At 38.7% G+C, this 23,265-nt stretch overlaps 1 protein-coding gene across 2 annotated transcripts in view; it reads right to left on the reverse strand.

Annotated features, from left to right (window-relative positions):
- The window catches only part of LOC131686190 (1-phosphatidylinositol 4,5-bisphosphate phosphodiesterase classes I and II), a 336,330-nt gene extending 314,124 nt beyond the window's left edge, over positions 1–22,206 (reverse strand). For both annotated transcript variants that reach the window (XM_058970420.1, XM_058970419.1), the window contains exon 1: positions 20,995–22,206. The gene's annotated coding sequence lies outside the window, so the exon portion shown is untranslated. The remainder of the gene's footprint in view (positions 1–20,994) is intronic.
- Between the last annotated feature and the right edge of the window lie 1,059 nt (positions 22,207–23,265).

Here is a 23,265-nt window from a genome sequence, read left to right on the forward strand (position 1 = left end):
AAATATGGATATTAGTCGAAGAGAGTTGGCGAATTTTCTTATTGCTGGTAAAAATACAGATGAACTGCTTAAGTTCATTACAAGTAGTAATCCAAATGTAAAATTGAGACTTGTTAGTGCTCGGAAGAAAATAAAAATCTTCATGTTGGAATTTAGAAGGTTGTGGATTCGGAGTAAGCGCACGTAAATTCGGTTTGAGCTGGAAAATTTTGTGTGGCTTGAAGGAAAGCTAAGATTCGAAGTCGAAGGTAAAGGTAAAGGCCGAAAGAGGAAACCATTTTCCGAAATATGTCGCAGAGCCAAAATAAAAAGATTAGGAAAGTTGCGCGATAAGTATTCCACGGAAGAACTTGGTTTAGCGTCAGCCGTCAACGCTAATTCTACTGGTTTCCGTTTAGTTGGCAGACAAATCGAACGATTGTCGAAAAGTCCCGTCAGATCTACCGTAGAGAATTTAGGATCTATGGCTGTCCCGATTGCAGAAGCGTTTACTGCGGAGGAGGCACTTAGATTTATTTGTGAAAATGATTTTTCTAAGGCGCAGTACCAAAACATACGCAGCTCAGTTTTGCAGAAGGGTTTGGACATTTATCCCGCGTATAATAAAATAGTAGAAGAAAAGAAACTATGCTATCCGATCGGTATGTACTATTCTCAAAGATTCGTCCCTGAATCAACAATTTTTTCAGGAATTTCTGTTCAGCCTTCTTGTGCGTATGTTCCCCTTCAAGCTCTTGTTAACCATACCGTGGAACGACTCATCTCGTTTCTGAATATTGGAGTTCTACCACTGCATCCTGAGGATAATACGTTTGTTATCTTTAAGTGGGACTGCGATGGAAGCAGCAACCATTCCCGGTAGGCAACATTATTTGTAAACTTTGACTGACAGTCTCTTTTCCACTTGAACATAGATACAAGCAAATGTGCGTTGACGAAGATGAAAATGGAGAACTATTCGAGTATAACGATTCGCATATATTTGCTCTATCTATAGTACCTTTACGTGTAGTTAGTCGCCGGAAAGATGAGTCAAGAGATTGCATTCTTTGGAATAATGATTTTCCATCTTCAGTATCCCTGTGCCGACCAGTAAAATTAATTTTCAAGAAGGAAAATCCTGAACTAACAAAGGATGAAGTTGCCGCGATGAACAAGCAAATCGATGAATTAGTCCCGACTATAGTAAATGTTAATATGCGCAAGATTCCGATTAGTTCAAGCTTCATATTTTCCATGGTTGATACGAAGGTAGTGAATGACGTAACAGGCACACCGTCTCAAGCGTGTTATATATGCAAACGCATTGGCATTGAATAAATTCTCCTTATATAAATCATAAATTGTTGTCATAGCCAAATTATTTTTAATGAACACATTCAGTATTGTTGATATGTAAGCTAAACAGAAAAGGAAATACAAAGGCTTTAGGCAATTTCTTTTATGTCGCTATGCGATAAAATTTAAAACTTTGGTTAGTAAATTTAAAATTACATGCTTAAAAAAAATTAAATTTTCCAATTTTTGCTCAAATATACTTAAAAGTATGTTCTTTTCTATGGTTCAATCCGAACTTACTTTTATTTGCCCCAATCAGAGATAATGACATTTGAAAAAGGGCTATTTATGAGCGAAAAGTTTCCATAACTTTTGAAAGTATAAAGTTAGACTTTCAGAGTTATGAAAAAACGTGGATTGAAGTTTTCTAAAAGCTGTTCAAAGGTTGTTTTAACAAAATATAAAATTTCTTTCGAACATTAACAAGTCTCAATTTTACATTTGGATTACTACTTGTAATGAACTTAAGCAGTTCATCTGTCTTTTTACCAGCAATAAGCAAATTCGCCAACTCTCTTCGACTAATATCCATATTTACTAGTTTTATTTAAAACGAATAAAATCAGAAACCTTTTTTGACAGTCGTTTCACTTATGCAAAGCTTGCTGCGATGAGAGAATGATATTTGAAAGTGGCTTTTTTCATAATACAACGATATGTGTGTAAATGCTTTAATGCGTTGAACCTGCAAAACTACAAACTTTAAATCTAAATTGCAAATTTTAAAAAAATATCGTATTCGCCAATTTTTGCTCAAATATACTAATAAGTATGGTCTTTCATGTGGTGGAAACAGAATTCAATTTTAGGTGCCCGCATCAGCGATATTGAGCCTTGAAATAGGCTATTTTTTTAACGAAAAGTGTCCATAACTTTTTAAAGAAAAAAGTTAGACCTTCGGTGTCTTGGAGAAAAATACTCGGCTTGAAGTTTTCAATAAGCTGTTCAAAGGTTGTGTTAACAAAAAGTAAAAGATACGAAAGTTATACTAAAAAAACGTTTTTTTCAGGAACACCCTAATCTTTTTTTTTAAATTTCTTGTATAACAAAAACTAAAAGAGATAGAGCTTTAATATGTTCAACAAATTTATTCAAAATAAGTTACTTTACAACTTTGTGGAAGACTGTGGAGCTCTATCTTTCATCAGTAAAAAGTTTATTTTCGTATTTTAGATAAATTAGAACCACCCTAATAACTATTCCAATAAAAAGAAGCATCTTCTAAAGTACACAAATTCATCCTAAGACATGATACGGCTAAATTATACAGGTTTGTCAGAAAGTAAAAATTCCTCCTAAATTAGCGATCTGGACCACTGTGCGCTGGTGGTCACGATCGACGTGAAGAACGCGTCCAACAGTACTAGCTGGGGGCCATCGCCACAGCGCTGCACAGAATGCGGGTTCCGGACTATCTGTGCAAGATTCTGGAAAGTTACTTCCAGAACCGAGTACTGGTCTACGAAACGAACAGCGGAAAGAGGTCGATTAGGGTCACGGCGGGAGTACCTCAGGGCTCCATACTCGGCCCAACGCTCTGGAATATAATGTACAATGGAGTGTTAACACTGGAACTGCCCAGAGGAGTTGAGATCGTCGGTTTTGCAGATGATGTTGTCCTGACGATAACCGGAGAGACCCTTGAGGAGGTGGAGATGTTGACGGCAGAGACAATAAACATCGTGGAAACCTGGATGGCTGCAGTCAAGTTGCAGCTGACTCATCACAAGTCTGAGGTAGTGCTGGTCAGCAACTGTAAAAAAATCCAGCGTGTCGAGATCAGCGTCGGGGGACAGTCCATCCCATCGATGCGGGCGCTGAAGCACCTGGGTGTGATGGTCGACGATCGGTTAAATTACAACAGCCATGTCGACTATGTGTGTGAGAAGGCTGCGAGGACAACTAACGCATTGGCAAGGATCATGCCGAATCACGGAGGAGTAAGAGGCAGCACGAGACGTCTCCTGGCGGGTGTCTCATCCTCAATACTGAGGTATGGAGTACCGGCCTGGGCTGCTGCGCTGAACTCAAAGCGGAACCGGACGAAGTTGACAAGCACGTTTCGCCTAATGGCTGTTCGTGTCGCGAGTGCGTATAGAACGATATCGTCGGAGGCGGTATGTGTAATTGCCGGGATGATTCCCATCTGCATCACTCTGGCTGAGGACGTGGAATGCTACCAGCGGAGAAATGAACGTAATGCTAGGAGACTGGTCCGAGTGGACTCGTTGGCTAAGTGGCAGCAAGAGTGGGGCAACGCGGAGAAAGGAAGGTGGACCCATCGACTCATCCCAAATATGCTTGGGTACATAGAAAACATGGAGAGGTGAACTTCCATTTGACGCAGTTTTTGCCAGGGCACGGATGCTTCCGGAAGTACCTGCATCGGTTTGGACACAGTTCGTCACCCCTTTGCCCGGAGTGTGTAAACGTGCAAGAGACGCCGGAACATGTAGTCTTCGAATTCCCTAGATTCGAGGAAGTCCGAAGGGGTATGCCTGTGAACAATATCGTCGAAGAGATGTGCCGCGACGAGCGTATCTGGCACGCTGTCAATAGAGTGGTTACGAGTATACTCCCCGAGCTACAGAGGAAGTGACGAAGGAACCAGCAAAGTAGCACCACTGGCTAAAATGCCGCCGGGAAACCACAAATCAGGTTTCGTGAGAAATTCCGCCGCCGGGGAACTCTACGACGGTGTAGACTAGGTCCATCGCCGGGGACCAGTTGAGTAGTACGCGATATAGCACTAGGTTAGGGTCGTCCGGACGTCAGGCTTCACCGGAAACGCCGGACCGACCTCGACACCCTACCGGATAGCTCGTGAATAGGTTAGATCCACCGTCGGGGATTAGACCGAGTAGACCGTGTCGAATAGCTAGCAGTGGGTCGTTGGGGCGCCAGTGAACCGGAAGCTACGCTCTGCCCGGAATCGCTGGATAGACCTCAGCACCTACTGGCTGGCCCGTTGATTAGGCTAGCTCCACCGCCGGGGACTAGACCGAGTTGACGAAGCGGGGAGCTAAATGACTCACAGAAAGGTACATCGGGTCGGGAGCAATCTACCGCCGGGGAATTCACGGTAGGGTAGATTCGCCGCCGTGGACTACCCGACAGAATCGTGATGAAAAGGGGAGCTAATTGGCTCACGAGACAAACACCGGTACAGAGAGAAATTCCGTTGCCGGGGAACTCTCAGTCGGAGTAGGATAATATCCGAGTTCATCTCGATAGAGCTGGGAGCTAAATGGCTCAAGGAAGCGGGTATCGGTGTCGGGGGGAATTCCTCCGTCGGGGAACTATCGGTCGGAGGAGTGTGAGTTCATCGTTGGGGACTATCCAAATAGATCGTGATAAGGTCGGAGCTGAATAACTCACGGAAACACGAGCTAAATGGCTCAATGAATCAGCACCTAAACCGCTCACGGGGACGAGAGCTAAACGGCGACGTAGATAGATGGAGACAACAAGCAAGAGAAGAGTCGAGAGTTAAATCAAAGCTCATAGGTCGAGCTACTCCATGAACCAAGCGAGGCTCTGAGATAGAGCAGAAGAAAGAGGTGCGACGGAAGCACAACGAACCCCCCCCCCCCCCCACGAAGTAATACGATGACGTAGTTCCGTGGGGAAGAAGGGCGTAACAAGTAAGGAATGTTTTTAGTGGTTAGGCACGAACGTGAGTCGTACGTCCCACACAGTGCCAATACACTACAGGCCAGGCTTTTGAAGCTTTTTTAACCCTACTAAAAAAACATACATACAGCCATACACACACATACACACAGACATTTTGCGATCTCGACGAACTGAATCGAATGGGATATGACACTCGGCCACTGCATAGCCTTTCTTTATATGAGAAAGGCAAAAACTTATGATCTTCAAGATTAAGTCAACAAGAAATATCACAATCGGCATTTGAATTCGGTGGTAAAGGTCAATAATAATTTTTCAACTGGTTTGCCAAATCAGTTACATGAGAAACAATTAGGTCATGAACAAGAATGAATGACAGGTCGGTAGCTAGGATTTTGGTTCGGGAGGGGCTTAAAAAATACAGATGAAAACAATTCCAAAACTATGCCAATAGAAACTAAAAATCCTAAAAATATGTGCACAGTTACAAGAGAGGCTATAACATATCGGCGAATTAATAGTTTTGAATTTTAAATTAATTATGTAGTTATCATTTACTCTAGTTGTTGGTATATTTTAATTGCCGTGTTGTTCTACTGTATCGACTTTGTTGGCCATTTTCGGCAAATTTAAGGCTAAGAAAAACGAAAGCTAAGAAAATTGGAAGACGGATAGGTATTCTACAGTGAAAGGAAATGTGAAGAATTTTTTACCCTCTGCTGGTAGGAGTCGAGCGTACCACCCGCATCTACCGCATGGTCGGTGAGAGAACATAACTCATCGTCATCTTTTGCCACCGACGCCGAGAGTACTAAAGTGTGTGCAAAAACAATACTGATTTCTCAACAAAACAAGAACTTTAGCTGTATTGTCTTTCAAGAATCTTGCAAAACCGTTTAAATTTGACAAAATTATCTAGATTAAGCAAATCATAATTTTGGGCAGTTGAAGCTTCTAGGTTTCCCAGCATATTTGAAAACAGAAATATTTATTTCGGAGTTCACGGACTTTTGGACAATGCACAATATATATTTCAATAATTGAAGCTACCAAACAAAACTATCCAGATTATGAAAGACTTTTGAGAAATTCCACGAAGATCCGTCCGAAAATCTTTAAAATCGTGACCGACCATCTTAGATTCCTATGAAACTTTACACATTTCCCCGGCATGAAAAACTAAACATTTTCCACAATCAGTAAGATTATTTTGACTGCCGTAATTGAAACTAATTTTAAAAAATAAAATAGAATTTTTAATATAAACTTCGTTCACCACCAATCGAGCTTATTCCTTTAGTTATAATTGGTTAACATTTTTTCAATAAAAACTATTGATAAATGCATTTTTTTCTAGCAATAAGTAATAAATAAATTTAAATTACTATAAGCTTCCTGCAAAGCTACGATGGGACCCTTAAAAGGATTCTTTTCCGCTGGGTACTCGCCGTAGCTTCTTGTCAAATTTTGTGTTTTGTCGGTCTCGTATTGTTTTTTTTGTTCTCAGCGTTTCCGCGATTCGTAACTTTGTTTTGTTGTGCTGACCTTTTTTTTGTACGCTGAGAGCTTATGTGTCCACTAGCAGGGGGCTCCGTTTGTGAGCTATTAAAATTAAAAAAAGAGCAATTCTTTAAAAGTGCGTAAACATTTCTACGTGCATAATTTCAATTTTTTTGTTAGATTACTGCATTTTATACTGCAAAACTTTCTGAGAACGAGTTACAGAGAATATATTTCTGTACAAAAAATATACACTGAAAAAAATAGTGAGTCATTTTTCAGAAAAGTAATCATGTGCGTTAAAAATTTAAATTGCAAAAAACCCCTTTTCTAATTTTTTTTTATTTTGTCAACAAAATCCTTGAGAGAAAAGCAACATTTTGAATATGATTGTATGATGGAGAACTTATCGGTGAAAAAGTTTTTCTAACAATAACTTTATACATGTTTCTAAATTCCATACTAATTGGCATAAAAAACTATAATTTTATTACAGAATATAATTCTAAGTATCGTTTCAAATCAAAATGCATTTAACAAAAATTTCCCAAAATAGATAGTTTTCGAAATATTTGAAATTTTGTTCCAACATAAGCAGTTAATTCGTGTGATTATGCCCTTTTTAAAGTTATTCATGTTATCCCATCATAAAATGTCAAAAATCTAATATTTGTCGTTTTAAAGGCGAAAACAGAAACTTTTTCAGTGTATTTGGATCATGGAGAAGCTTTCAATAAAAAAGTTTTCCTAACAACAAATTTTGACATATTTTTAGAATTCATACTATTTGCAGTCAAAAATAAAATTTTATTTCTGAATATGATTCTGAAGGGTGCGCGACGTTTGGCATAAATACGTTAGGCATAAGTACATTAGACAAAATGGACGTTAGGCATAATGGACGATTGGCATAATATACGTTAGGCATAATGGACGATTGGCATAATATACGTTAGACATAATGGACGATTGGCATAATTCACAAAAATATAAAAATAATCGCAAGGCTTTCGTTAGAGATTTCGCTTGTTTTTTCAGGTTAGGAGAAATAACGCTTTGCTATACCATACCTTCGCATAACTCTAGCGAGAGACTCCAAAATGAAAAATACCATGCGATATATTTAACGCTTACAAGTGTAGAGTTTTTTTCTATTTTTCTGTAGACGAGATGAAGAAAATATTCTTTCAGTTTTGATACAAGAAAATTTTTAACCTTTTAGATGTATTACCAATAAGCTTTACATCCAAATATTAAAAAAAGCAAAATAATGAACAGACTGTTGTAACGGCATTAAGTTAGCAAAGGGACTGGAAGGTGAAGAATATTTTTCAATATTAAGAGTCAGTACTCAAGGGAGAGCAAGGAGTTGAAGATCGGTTCCGACAGCATGAAATACAAAGTTATTTTACGCGCGTCCGGACATGCCGCAGACTCGGGTGATTCGCATTTCTAATGCCAAAAAATCACAACTCCTGCGGTAACAGACAAGGGGTTAAGCCGCCGGGAAACTCTAAGCTAAGCTTTTCTAAACTTTCTTCCTTCAACTCCTTGCTCTCCCTTGAGAACTATGTCTCTTAATATTGAAAAATATACTTCACCTTCCAGTCCCTTGCTAATTAAATGCCGTTACAACATTTAACAAATTGACGCAATAGGTTATTTACAAAAAAATGGAAATAAATAATGAACAGACATTAAGTTTTTGAACCAATGGAAACTGGCAGTGTTCTGTACAGGATCAACATTAGGCTACGGATTCTACGTTTGGGACGATAACTTTTTCGTTTCGGTAACTCATCACAGTACAGGAATAAACTCTCTCTCATATCTAAGAGTTTCCGTAGTTCTATTTGTGATGGCCTCGAGAATACACTCATTGTGCTTAAGAATATGGGAGATAATCAATATAGAACTAGCAATATTCATATATTCGTTGAATGAATAATAAAATGCATCATTCTTTCTTTCATGAGCTGTTCTTCTAGGTTATATATTTTCTTCTTGGAAAATTACACCTTGCATGCATGAAAAACTAATCTAAGTTAATCCTTACATGCCCAACTTTTTCTAGCGTTCATAGGGAAACTCGCTTTGAAAGATGCTTCTCTCGCAGTGCTGGAAGCTGCTCAATATTTACCTTCCAGTGCTCAACGCAATTCTCCTAGAATTTTTTTAATATTCTATTTGCTAGGAAAAGATAGTCGAAGATGGTCCAAATTGATACGCTTTAGCAATACGCTTTTCAATAATAATGGAAAATAATGAAGATATATCAAAATTTCATTTATCAACGCTTACAGTTGGCTATTAGATTAGTAACAATAACTTCAGTTCTAAGTTTTAATAGTCCCAGTTACTGGTCTTCCTTGTTTTTGTAAGTAATTTCTGCCTAAATCAAAAGTTTTAGCAGTTAAAAACGTTGTTGTTTAAAAACAACATGGGCATGAAGAGGTTGATGTGCTTTATTCATACCTTAATACAAAATAAACTGATTTTCAACAAGAGTATTTAGCCTATTTTAGAGATGTGCAATTTGTTCATTCGTTCATTTGATGTTCATTCGTTCATTTGATATTCATTCGTTCTGCATCTTTTATTTGAGTGAATATTTCTTGTGGTATATACAATAGAATAAAATGTTGATCGAGTTTTATCAGATTCCAGGGTAATTCAAAAAATTTCAAGCATTTGCGCTCTTACCACCCGAGGCTGTCACCACCAAAAATTTATCTCCTTAAAGGATAGTTCAATATGATAATTTATGCCTAACGTCCATTATGCCAATCGTCCATTATGCCTAACGTCCATTATGCCTAACGTATTTATGCCTAACGTCCATTATGCCTAACGTACGTATGCCAAACGTCCGTATGCCTAAAGTATTTATGCCTAATGGAGTACACCCGATTCTAAACGCCATTTTAAATCAAAATGCTCATACCAAAATTTTTCTAAAATGCAGTAGTTCTCGAAATATTTTAAATTTTATTTTGTTTTATTACGACCTTCTCGTAAGTTATATTTCCCACTTTGCGCGTTAAGGACACAAGACCTAACCTAAATTAAGTTTTGCTTTTTTGTGTTTCGAATTCATCTCGTCAGTAACTAGCACCATCTGGGTGCCTAGTTAGACGATGTATCTAAACTAGTACCAAAACTAGCACTAGTTAGACACAAAAAAATCCAAACAGTTCACACGACATATGTGAACGCCTAAAGCTTAAAGCAAAACTTAATTTAAGTTATAGGTCTTGTGCCCTTAACGCGCAAAACGGTTTAGTCCAATTGTCCCTTAGGGGCCATGCATAAATGACGTAGCATTTTGGGGGGTAGGGAATACCAAATTTGTGACGAAGTGTGACGAGGGGGAGGGCAGGGTCAGAAGTTGTGCGACGTAGCATTAAGTTTAAAACCCATTGTTTAGAGAAAACAATTTAATGATCCTCCATTCCCAAGAAAAATGAATTTAAATTCAAACAAGTTTCTTTTGATGCGGTTTTTCATTAGGTAAATTTTACGATTCGCGGAATTACAAGTTCCCAAAAATACGAAAAGATTTTGTATGCAGATTTAACTTGCTACATTAGTTAGCTAATGTTGCTAACTAGTAGACTTAGTTTGGAAGCTGAATTAAATTTTCACTTCGGATGCAACCAAACAAAATTTAGTAATTTAGATGAACGTATGGTTCTTAGAATCATTGGCAGCTGCACGATTGTAAACTGAGAGAACTTGTCTTCATGCTCTCCTTGACATATAAAATTCAAAACAAAACTATCAACACTTTTTTTGTCATGAAATGGGCTTATTTTGCACGCAATTTGCTGTTATAATAAAAATGTTGACAAAAGTCGTCAATGCTCGTTGAGTGGGCCATATGCGCGACTTCCGGAGGGTTAAAAATAATTCAAAAACATATGCAATTTTTTTCATCACCCGGGTGCTTTGCATGGGACGAGGGGGAGGGGGTAGGCAAATGCTACGTTATTTACGAGGGGGAGGTTAGAGTTCTGTGACCAAATGCTACGAAGGGGGAGGGAGGGGTCAAAATTCGCCGAAAAAAGCTACGTCATTTATGTACAGCCCCTTATGGGAATTTATTGCATATTTCCCACTATAAAAACGAAAAAACTGGCAACCGTTTCACCTGATTCATGTAGCCGCTGTATGCCGTGAGATCTTCGCAAAACCCGTTCTGCACAAGCACCACAAGTTAGGGTGACAAATTCTCTCAGTTATGCCTCACGCACTGCTTTCTGACTATGCACGTGATGAAAGGCACATTTGATCATCTATATATAAAATCCGCAAAAAATACAAAAACATTCACATCCATTTACCAGTTACCGTAGAATGGGGGAAAATGTGACTATTTACGCAAAACACTACTGAGACGATACATGGTTACAAGTATCGCAACACATATTGTTTTTTTTCAGATTAAAATTGTCACCGCTGTTCCGTTTTTGCGAAATCCATAAACATTGCCTTCTAGATCAAAGCCACTCCGCTCAACGTAACAAGTTACTTCTCACCTTCGAATACACATGTATACTCTCAGCACTCATTGCTATTCTGTCGATCCCTCGAAATGTTAAGCTACTGTTGCATTACCCTGGCACTGCAGTTGCATGTTCACAAAAAAAACTGCATTACATTCAGGTATTAACAGCATTTTTTGCTTATACAGCTGACCAACCGCAGTCCGTTTTAGTCATTCATACTACTGAAAGACTTCACATTGGGTGACAATGACAAAACACTTCAACCTATAAATGTACTGAACAGCGTCATTAGAGGTACGAGCTTATTAAGACGTTAGGTTTGCTTATGTTTTTGACCCTGCGACACACGGTAATATAGATGTCGTGCATTCACTCACTCACCAGGATATCGAAGTGAGAGTAAGAGAGTCACCCTAACGAACCACAGCACTAAATGGTGCGCGACTGGTCATGCCGCGAAAGTCGTCGGTCGGTCGCTTCGAACCAGCTGTATCTACCGGTTGCCAGAGTTATGTGGTTGCGCATTATGCGTACTGATGTTTGGGCAAATCTGCTAATGAGAAACAAATATGTAGGTAATCGTTTCAAGCGAAAAGGTCATTCAGAGGAAGCTGACTGGAATGTTTTAGTTGCATTCAGTGGTATTGCGGAAATTAGTAAATAATCTCTTGAGATAGATGGATGTTGGAAGCAGTATGAATTTCGCGAATTAATGGGTAGAGGTGGAATCGTGGGACGGTTCATTGATTTCACACTATATAGTTGGTAGTAGGTCGAAACAATAGAAGATATCATATTTATCTCGTTAGTCAGGGAGCAGTATTACTTCTTTAATTATTCGGTCTACAATAAATTACTCTTACATCGTTATTAATATCTTTGCTTTGTTCCTAATATTCGTAGTTGAGTGATGCAGTAATTCTTTTTTTCCACTGAGCAAGCGAATGCATTCAACAAAGATATATAACTGATGTTTTCAGATAAGTAGCGCTACTAAAATGATTTAGAGAGCAGCTAAACTGCTAGAATTGACTATACATTTAAGAAAAAATCACTTCGACCACGATGAATTAAAGACTGTTCAGAAATTAATTCAATTATATCGCCAAATATTTGAATATAACTTTTTTCTACGTCCAATCAGGAGTCGAACGATCTGGATTTATATAATTACACAGAAGGCCTAAATTCGCTTTTTAATAATTTGGCATGGTCTGAAAGGAAACGACATTCGCTATGCTGACAGCACTTCCAAAATTTTCAAGGTGCAATACAGCGAACCAAATGTGTGACACTCGAGTAGTGAAAAATGTTGAAAAAAGAAAAACGGCTCCTCTCTGCACATAGAGCACTTTCCGCGCAGTTTTGCTACAACTTGTATTTTTATTTAGAATAGACTGAAATTAAATATACACTGGCAGATTAAAGGCAAAAACAGATAACTTTCTTCTACAATACATTATTAAAGTAAATGTGCAGTACGGATTTCGAACGTTGTAGCATTAGGATGATTTGGAACATTTGGACGTACATTTATTTTCGGACCATATGACGCACACTTGCGCGTCAAAATGTCCCGGACGTTGTGATGCACATTATTTTAGGATGGTATGGCCTGGGACATTATGGCGCAGTTCGTATGCGTCACAATATCCGACCATATAAGTGCATCACAGTGTCCAGGATATCGACTGCGACAGAATAGAATGTGCGTCATAATGTCCGGGACATTATTACGCACAACGGGTGCGTCATATTATCCGAAAATAAACGTACATTATTAAGTACGTGACACTATGACGCACATCCGTTCTTGCAGCCCGGTGAGTCATCCCCAAAAGTAATACCGAGAGGTAGTCCCTGGGGGGAACATTGCGGAGCCCAATGGAGTTTAGTCGGTATTAATGGCCGCGTCACCATTCGAGCCCGACACACACCCCGTGTGGTAGCTTGACATCTACTAATAGCACGTGTACTGGGCTAGTACGTAAATGTATTCTCCATTGTAAAAAAAGCCCGGTGGTCATAATGTCCCGGATGGACCACCCTTCGGACGCTATGACACAGTTCCCAAAATCGGCTAAGTTGCAAAAAGTAGATTTCTCTCCAAAAATTTTTTTAAAAGAATTTGGCACCAAAAATACGAATTCGATTTCTATAATTAAAAAAAAATATATCGGCTTATATAAGAATTTCATATGTAGTCGAACGATAGGGTGACCATATTTGACGAGTAAATATCCAGGACAGTCGTCAACGTACCCCGCCTTCCCGTACATGCAAAGTTAATTTGACGGTGCTTCCCACTCGAATGTACCTGGTAGATGTTTTTCCAGGTATTCGGTAGTGACAAAATGTCACGTTCAGTTTCTGTAATTAGTTAAAACCAGATTTACACATGCAGTTCTTTCTATATCAATCTATAAAAATGTTGGATAAATCTTCAATCTTCAATTGAGCGAATCAGACGAAATATCTTGAGATCATCCGTCTTGATGTCTGCAGGATAAGATGTAAATCATCGAAGTACAGCAGAAATATAAACAGTGCCATGTGCCTTCCTTGGGGAATTTGTTGAAGTTGAGGTAAATGTGTGTACCTGGCAAACTCTATCTCTCGATCCGTGAGGTAGGATCGAAGCAATTTTTGTATTATTCTATATCGTGGTTCAATTTATGAAAAAGCGATAACATCAAATTGATCGCGACATTCCATACTCTCTATTATGTAGGATGTTAGACACAAAAATTTAGTCGCTATCTATCAAATGTCAAGACGTGAAGACATGTTGATGGTCAGCAACATGGTATTGTTGACAGTAAGCTTTAGAAGGTTGCATAACGACCAGTTCGAAAATCTTCTAGACAGCATTCCATGAATTTAGTCCACGATAGTTATTATCGTCTCGCTTATTTCCTTTTTTATGGACTGGAGACATGCTCGCAGATTTCCAGCAAGATTGAAATATGCAGCTGGCAAAAGATGGTCAAAAGATGGGTATGAGCGGAGTTACCAATATGTCGGCGTGAGTTTTCAAAAGTTATGAAGAAAATCCGCAGGGTCCAGGATTGAAAGACGATTTAATCCAAGAAGAAGCTCAGATAATTATCGTTTAATCAAATCAATAGCGCCAACAGTTTGCTCAAGGGCCGAAACCAGTTGGATTTGTTTACGTTGCGACCAGAATAAGTCAAGCGAAGATTCAGCGAATTCCTCGAAGACCCAGGGCACCAGTACAGCCAGTTAAAAACCAGGACATGTCCTGCGAAACCAGGACGTCTGGTCGCCCCCTCAGTCTATATTTCTGGAATCATAAAACCGATCCGTACGAAATTTTTTGGCTATTTATGGAAATAACATTCCTTCAATTTGAGACTAATTTTGTGAAAATCGGCCAAACCATCTCCGAGAAACTGATGTGAGGTTAATAATTTCTAAAGATGGATTTTTTACCTGGAACTGCCAGAATCTTTTATGGTGATCAATGTGACCAACGAAACTTCGAAAGGGGAGTGGGGGTGGGTTCTAGAGGAGGGTTGATCGGAGGTACATCCAACCGCTTTTTATATCTTCCATTTGATACTTGGTTTGTGCAAATCGATTTAGTCATCACCGAATAACGGATATGACTTTAATTTGGGAATATGCCCTAAGCCAGGTACTTTTGTAATTGTCGGAATTGGGAAAAAACTGCAAAGAATCTATGATTGGTCATCAATGATCTAGATATGCAAATAGAATTAATTTGATATCCATTTCAGTAGATGTTAAACCCCTGAGGTATTGCGATTATAACGGTGTATATGTGAAATTCCTGAGCGACCTTACTAATCAATCAGTAACTCCGGAACCAAAAGTTCGATCTTAATGAAATTCAATAGCAATCAATGGTTGTGTTATATCTTTCATTTGAAGTCAAGTTTGTAAACAATCGGTTAAGAATTCGTTGTAAAATAGGTGTGCTATTAACCTAGGAACTTGGAAAGGTCAAAGCTGGTTCGAATGATACATAGTGATCTAGACTAGTAAATTCAAGTAATGTTGGACCCATTTTAATATGTATTACACCATTTGGGCATCATGATGGTACCAGTCTATAATGGAATTTGCTGTGTGACTCCGGAACCATAAGTCCGTTCGACGAAAAATTCAATAGCAGCTTGTGGGAGCGTAATACCATTCATTTGGCACTGAGAAAGTGAATGAGACTAGAAAATATATACACACGCGAATACACACACACACATACAGACATTTGCTGATCTCGATGAACTGAGTCGAATAGTACATGGGCCTCGGTTGAAAAGCCGACTTCCACGGTGATTGCATATCCTTTCGATTGAGAAAGGCAAAAATTGAAAACATCTTGATTGTTTAGAAAATATTTTCTTGGTAGCTTATATAAACTATTTTATCAATAAAAATATTTAAATCATCAAGGTTTTCCTTACAAATTAAAAAAAAATCTAAACCGGTTATTTACAACAAAAAATATTGACCGGTGAAATACGGTTGGTCAGTCTAACCCAGTGGCAGTGGTGTAACTACGTCATAAAACGCAAGTGCTGCAACCAAGAGACCGGGGCACCCAAATTAGGTAGGGGAACTAGCCCGGAAGTCGGACTTAGTAAGGGCTCATGAACTATCGAACTGAAGCATGTCAGCCGGGCTGCAAATAATTATTTTCCTGTAAGCCTGATCAATTGCGCATATGTTTTCTAATACGCATTTTTTCGATCTCTTTCCATATTACGTCTAAGCACTTTCGCGCAAAAGTGCGTCAATGGACCGAACCGTGATCCAATCCGGACCATCCGAATCAATCAATACAATACAACAATCCTATTGTATTTTACTTAATTTCTAAACCGCGTAATTGAAAATTCACTTCCGTCTGTAAAACTATAATAGGGGAACGGGCGTAGCGTAGTTGGTAAAACGATTGCCTTGTACGCAGCTCACCTGGGTTCGATTCCCAACCCCGCACATATGGTTAGAGATTTTTCCAAAAAGATTTCTCTAACCCGAAAATAGGCAACTGATCCAAAGGTTAAAACCTCTATAATCAAAATAAAAAAAATAAAAAGAATATGATAAATAAACTATATAGAGTAGATTCTGGCTCAAATCGAACCTAAAAAGGGGTTCAAGCTATAACATCGAAGTTTGTCAACCGATTTGCTAAAACTTTTGTATCCATGACAAAAGGTTGAAATTGGACCAACGCGAACTCCACAATATACACACCGATTAAACGAATGATGAAAGATAATATCCAGCAGATCCATAAACACGACTATGCACTTTATTTAACTCATTGTTGTTTCCAACAAAAATCTCGTTATTTGGCATACATTATTTATTCCATTAATTCACATTAATTGCAAACGATTGATTTATAAATATGTGTAAGTAACTGCTTTGAACTCAAAGTCATAGGCTGAAAAAATATTTAGCGCGCTTTCTTGCACCACTTCCTTCCATTGCCGTTTGATAATGAGGCAAAAGCTGCGATAGCCATTTTGGTCCAAGCGAATTCGCGGCAAAACAACCAGTTTACGTATTCAATCCGTTGTTTGAAATCCGTGTTCGATGTGGAATAACTTAGTCACAAATAACGGACTCATTTTTCTCGGCGGCATGTTGCCAAGTATTCTGCCCATAAAAGCATAAGAGTCCCATATGGATTTTTGTCGAAAATGAGTTATCTGTTGGATTGTATTCTGTATCACCACTGAATCACAATGCACAAATAGGATTACCAGGTTTGTTCAGAAAATATCGAAAAAATACCAAAACATGGTTGTCTCATCCATAAAGCTCAATGAAAATATTAATCTTCAACCGCGTTTTTCTCAGCTTGCTGTTTTTCAATATGAGACTCATGCGTTTATGGGCAGTACAAGGAGTATGCGTTTTTTGCGAATGCAAAAAGGCACAAAAGACTTTTTTCCAGGTTGTTAAAAACAGTTCACAAATAAACAAAAATTAGACGATTAGGAACCGAAAAAATTACAATGAATCTGTATCTGTATAAACTTTAAATGGTAATATTCGCGCAAAAAAATGTTTTTGCTGAATCCATCGCAGGATTTGATTCTGCAATGACAAACTTGCATTGAAATTGTGTTTTACCTATGTTTTGTATTTTGACATAAATCCGTTACACCTAATACTGGGAGCAAATTCATATCGGGAATGCCTAACGACGTTTATGTAGGGATAATGCAAGTCGAAAAACGTATTCCGTCCTACCTGACAATACTATTCAAAACTCACGGAACAAAAATTACTCAAACCACGCCAACCAAGCACAAATTGCATGTTATATTCAGACGGCCTACCTAACGCGGAAGATGCTGAAGAGAATTCATAACAACTGGTTTCTCACTCATCCACTGCTATCAAATCAAAAAAACAACTTTGAATGTGGTCATCTGCTACTATGTAACGAAATTATGATACGAGTTTTTTTTTAATTTTGAAAGATGGTGATTTTTCCGGGCACTTCCAGAACTGTCTACGGTGGTTAATGTGGCCAACAAGATTACGATAGGCCCTCGGTAACATAGAAATGCAAATGCGAGATGTTTCGTTTCTATTTTAGTAAGAAAATTATTTTTGCATTCATCGCTGTATCGGTTTGAATAGGAGTTCTCTCTGTGACCACACTCCACAACCCGTAACACCGCAACAGGAATTCAGATCGAAAACAAAATTAATAACAGTTTTCAAGGGGCGCAACACCGTTTATTTGAGATTAAATTAGGTCAAATAGGTCCACTCATCACTGAGAAATCAATATAAGGGTTATTTTGAATTTAAGAACTTTTGCCGGGGCTTCCGGAACCATCGATGGTTGCCAATGTGGCCAAAGAGACTTTGAATGACTATTAATGACCCAGAACTACAAATCCAAGCAGTTATGGACACATTTTGGAAAAACTTTCACCTTTTTACATTCATCACCATATACGTTGAAATCGGGGTTTGCTGCGTGTTCGAACCCATCACCCTGTAATTCAGGAACCGGAAGTCGGATCAATTATAAATTCAATAGCAGTCAGTGGAAACGCTTTACTTTTCATTTGAAACCAAATTTGTAAAAATCGGTGAATTATTCGTTGAGAAATAGGTATGACAAATCCAGGTAATGTTGCACAATATATATTGCATCATTTGGATATCATTGTAGTACCAGTTTATGTGGGAATTTGCAGTGTGATCGTACTCTTCAACCCGTAACTCCGGAACCGGAAGTTGGATCAATAAAAAAATTCAATAGCGACCGATGGGAAGGTTGTACCTTTCATTTGAAACTAAGTTTATGCAAATCGGTCCAGCTATCTCTGAGACAAATCGGTGAGATTATTTGACACATACACACATACACACATACATATACATACATACACACACGCATACAGACTTTTTCCTATCTCGACGACCTGAGTCGAATGGTGTAAGAGATTCGGCTCTGCGGGCCTCGGTTAAAAAGTCGAAGTTCCGACCGATTCCATAAACTATCTAGATGAGAAAGGCATAAAGCAGCTTTTTCAGGCAGAGCCGTCAATAGAAAGCACCTAATCAAGTACGATAGGTTATAAATAGAGGTGCCGCAACATAATGACTATAACGTCAGATCGGTACAATAAGCTAAGGATATCTCGGGTGCCAGTAGCATTTTGTGCTCGTTTCCTTTCTGTAAGTAAAATTTATCGTGACGTAGAAATTTTTTATCGAAGACTAGATAGTCTCGCATCCTCAGATGAAACAATAGTTTTGATAGATTAAAATTAATTCGTGAATTATATTGCACTGTCTTGAAGCAGTTACATTTTCAATGTCACCGTAGTCGTGTCCTGTACACAAACCTTTAATTTTTAATGGTATATATCCCCGTGTAAACACCTGAGTGTACTTCAATATAGTGTTGTTAAGGGGTTATATACAAAGTTGTGGCGAAAAAGTGTGCTAAGTTAGAGAATTTTTTAAAGTATTTTATGCATATTTTATTTTAAAAAGCCGAAAACAGTTCGGTGGTATGTAGCACAATCGAAGATAGAAAAAAAAAGTTGAATTAAAAAAAAATATTCAAGGTTGTCAGAGTTACGGCCCATTCCCCGAATCTTGTTTTTAGCAGAGGTTTGCGGTGAACGCTCTTCAAGCCGAACCACTCAACAGAAATCCAAAAACTAAAGATTATTGAAGAAAAATGTATTGTGGTGTAGGGAAACCTCAGCTACATTTTGGTGCCATACCAGGCTCATTTTCACCACTCCATGGCAGCGCTAGGTGACGATTTGCAAACCTCTACGTTTTTTCATCCTTTTACGATGTAGGGGAACTCGGACCTCCCTACGGGGCAATCCAGACCGTCATTTTTTTACAATGGAATTATGTTTACCTATGAAATATTTATAAGAGACACTTCTTAAGAAGCAAAAAACAATAAATTGGCTTACAATAACTTAATCTGGTAAGTCACAGCTGACGATTGGCGGCCAATGCATTTTCTTTGCTGTGACGTGTGCAATGGTGTGCGCAGCCGCAAGCCGCTGAACGGTGGTTGATGGAATAGGGGGTCCGAATAGCCCCGTACGCTCATTTCGCACAGAAGTGGTGAGTGTCTCGAAAATGTCTGTGTTTTCACCCAAACAAAAATCATTCCATAGAAGCCTCAAGCTTTCCAAAACACTTCCTTTAAATTTTTTCACCTTTATTTAATCACGGTTTTATCATTATAATGATTTTTGTTTTGAGGATGACAAAAAATGAAATACGTTGTATCTCCTTTCTACAAAGAATCAAATTCACCTCTAAAAATTAATTTTTCAGAATGGCGGTTCCACGAATATGTACGATAATCAGAAAGTCTTGCTATTTTCTGAGAAATCGAGGGGGTCCGAATTACCCCCACTGTCTTTAATAGCCCCGGATCTCCCTACTTAAACGGATCGGTTTCCCAATAAAAAAAATTTCTTACTAGAAAAACATGTTGACCAAAAAATTAAGTTTTGTGGTGCTCAAAATTTTAAACAAAAATTCATTACAAAGAATTGAACATTTTTTGATGAAAAAAAAACCGTTCGAGTACACGAGGAGAATGTAAATACGAACAATTCAAAATAAAATTCACTAGGTGATGAGACTATGATAATAGGGCGCTAAGAGCCTTTTAAATGTACAATATGCGATATTCAGCAATTTTGTTCAGATTGAAACATTTTCACTAAAGTTTCACAAAAATCTAAAGAAGCGAATAATGATTAGTGGCAATTTGAATAATTTTCACTCAGTCTTTCAGGTCAAAGCCAGCACACAAGTACTTCAAAGATATTTTATACTAGAATTGGAAATCCTTTTTATGGAATCAGCCAAAGAAAAAAATTAAAAAAAATCACGTGGACATCTTGGGATAGGGGTAGGGGCACAGGAATTGTCCACGGTTGTCTATGGAGAGGAAGGAGGGAGTCAAGCATATTTTTTTATCCACGTGGTATGTGAAAGGCCCCTTATTTATATTTTAGCAAGTTTCGTGCATCGCGAATGTTTTTAACTTCGACCGACAATTTTACAATACAAACGTTCTTAATTTAGCGACAAATCCAACACCTCCATTCCCTATGTCGCTGTTACTTTTGTCTACCTAGAAGATAATGTACCACGCTCAAAATATGAAATACTAAAAACGCTTTGAAATTTTTGATTTCCAAACGAAGTATCGGTGTTTCTAACATTTCAATACACCGAAAGATTACCTGCTAAATGTGCCTCAAAGTGTTTGTAATGTCTGAGCAGTAATCTCGTTAATTTAGAAAAACTCTTCCAAAACTTCGAATAATCTGACACTGGCAATGTTGCTCAGATGCATTTCCATCACCCTCGCTATTCGAGATAAACCACCCTTTTCAACTTTCCGTAAACTAGCCCCATCAACAGATTAATCGTTTCAAGGAGCACGCGAGAGAGTAAATATTCATAGATTAACTCTTCTTTCACTTCTTCTTACCTGCTTTGATGGAGTTCTTCTCCCTCTCTCTTTCCTTTGCGTATATCGCTGTGTGTATGTTTACTCGTAGGTCAAGTCATTCCAAACTGCATGCATCTGAATACATAATCTACGAATGTTGCACTAAAACTGACTGATATCTACATGACTGCAAAACACTTCATTTAAATACACATAACAATTGTAGAACATCCGCTATGTTCAAGATTAGACACTTTGTGAGAGATTCACATTTTAAAAGCTGGGTCCTGTTTACAAATGGTCTCGCAATGACGGTGGGGTCGAGTTTATTTGGATACACTGTGGAAAGCAGTGGACATCATTCCACCGGATTGCTGCTCAATGTCATCGATCAGCGAATCAAAAAGTTCTATTCTACTTCCTTTCCCTTATTTAAGGGGCCGAAAGGTAGAACCCAATCAACATGAACTTTAAAATATTTTTCGCAAAAGACATTTTTATAACTCCCAAAACGATTGACACAAATATTTCAGTGTGTTATACGACCGACAAAGTTATCACAACATCGCTTATGTCATAATGACCGTTCATCTTTTCATTAGGAGACGTTCTGGACACTTGTTTCAAATTGCCGGGATTTTAATTGCCAGGAAAAAAATCTAAATCAGCATCTTCCGGAACTCAAATAACACATCAGGAAACAATATAACATAACGATAGAACACCATTCTTCTGTCACACCAATCAATCACAATCCACTGAACAACTGCAGCCTTCTTATCCTATTCACCGAACGATACGAGCCTCTGTCTCACTGGATTTTTGGGGGGCTTATTCTGACTGCACGAATGACCGACCGATTCTACGGAGCAGCCGACACTACCCGCGAGAGCGAAATATTGGTGTGGCCTAGATAAATATCGAGAAGGAAAAAAGTCCCCAGGTGTAGACACACCGAGCAAAGGGCTCTTCCGAGCTGGCTGGCGACTGGCTCACACTCCAGCTAGCTCCGAGATTCCCCAGTGATGGGTGGTTCGATGATCCACTGTTGCAAGAAGTTTCCAGCATCCACCGTGCGAAAAGTTTGGCCCTTTCTTTGACAGCACACCTCTAGGCCACACAACACACATCACAGCGGAGCACAGATGCAAGCAAATCCACCACCGAACGCGATACGGTACTTTGACTAATTGATAGACGTGATCACTCCGAAATCCACAACTCTCCTGCTCGGACTGTGTGGTTGGATTGCAGATTCGACGAAGACAACGCCAATGGGGATATGTGATTCGATGGAGCCACACCAATACGCTCAGAGTCGCGAACAGTGATTGTGGCGAGAGGCCGAGAGAGTGACTGAGATACTCTATTATAAGCGTGCAGGGGGGACCATACAAACGAGCGGCCCCCAAAAGAGAAGATAAGCTGCCCGTGTGCGAGAGTGGAGATTTTTTCCTCCCATGTGGAACAGAAAGGTGTAGCAGGGGAGAATTTGGAGCTGATGGGGCGAAAATTAGTTTTCTGTTGTTGGATGGAAAACAAGGGATACTGTATGGCAGAGACAAACATGGAATTCTGCTAGTAGATACCATGACTCGTGTCAGGGGATAATACACGGTTAAATAAAACAACCTGCAGCATAAGTTCTTTTAACTTACTTTTGAGTTGTGCGTCGCTTTCGCACTCATTAGTGTTGTCAAAAACAAAACGAGAGATTCGACTCAGTCGAGGTCTTCCGTGGAGGAAGGTACTTTTGAGTTGTTTGGGGTATACTCAAAATTAGGTAAATAACTTAAATTTGAGTATAAAAAACCTATCAATGAGTTGTAATTTTTGCCGTGGTTAAATGGAAACTACCTTCAACACGGTTTACCTAATTTTAAGTTCCCCCACGATACCACGAGATTGAGTCAAAAGAACTCAATTTTAGGTAGTTTTTCGTTTCCGTGTAGAGACAAAATTGGCTGTCAATATGCTAGAAAGCCTATTTTGGAGTATGTAAACGTTTTTACGTTTAATCGCTTCATGCCCATGTTGTTTGAAAAATAAAGGCCCGAGTACAATGAAAACGGCATAGCAGCAAAGCACTATGCACAAATTGCCAATGTATTGGAATACGTTTGGTAACCTACTATGCAGAGGTTAAAATATTCGCTCATTCTCACGACAAGCAGTTTATCGCACAGCTTTTTCATCCTTAGTAGGCGCCGACCCAACTTTTCACCTTTCAAGAAATTGCGAGAATTTGCTGACAATGCAGTATGGAAGCGTGATAATTTCGCTGCTTCGAACCTCGTGATAAATTAAGTT

This window comes from Topomyia yanbarensis, chromosome 2 (genome assembly GCF_030247195.1).
Source record: "Topomyia yanbarensis strain Yona2022 chromosome 2, ASM3024719v1, whole genome shotgun sequence".
Lineage (NCBI taxonomy): Eukaryota > Metazoa > Arthropoda > Insecta > Diptera > Culicidae > Topomyia > Topomyia yanbarensis.